This window comes from Carlito syrichta, unplaced genomic scaffold (genome assembly GCF_000164805.1).
Source record: "Carlito syrichta isolate Samal-C Ts95f unplaced genomic scaffold, Tarsius_syrichta-2.0.1 Scaffold302367, whole genome shotgun sequence".
Taxonomy (NCBI): Eukaryota; Metazoa; Chordata; class Mammalia; order Primates; family Tarsiidae; genus Carlito; species Carlito syrichta.
Window position 1 is genome coordinate 1,310,307 of NW_007246463.1, and position 577 is coordinate 1,310,883.

The following is a 577-nucleotide window of genomic DNA, read 5'->3' on the forward strand; positions in this document are numbered from 1 at the left end:
CTGGAATCTCAATTCTATTCCATTGATCTATATGCTTGTTCCTGTACCAGTACCAAGTTGTTTTGATTATTGTAGCTTTATAGTAAAGTTTGAAGTCTGGTAATGTGATACCACATGCTTTGTTTTTTTTTTTTGGCTGAGGATTGTTCTGGCTATTCTTGATCTTTTGTGTTTCCATATGAATTCCTGTGTTGTTTTTTTCTAGGTCTGAGAAGAATGTTGCTGGTAATTTGATGGGTATTGCATTAAATCTTTAGATTGCCTTAGGTAAGTTGGACATCTTCACAATGTTGATTCTTCCAGTCCATGAGCATGGGATATTTTTCCACTTGTTTGTGTCATCTTTGATTTCTTTGAGCAGTCTTTTGTACTTTTGATTGTAAAGGTCTTTCATGTTTCTGGTTAGGAAGATGCCAAGGTATTTCATTTTTTTGGTGGCTATTATGAATGGAATTGTGGTTTTTATTTGGATTTCTGTTTATTTATTACTGGTGTAAAGAAATGCAATTGTCTTTTGCACATTTATTTTATATCCTGAGACTTTGCCAAAGGCCTTTATCAGTGTAAGGAGGTTTTT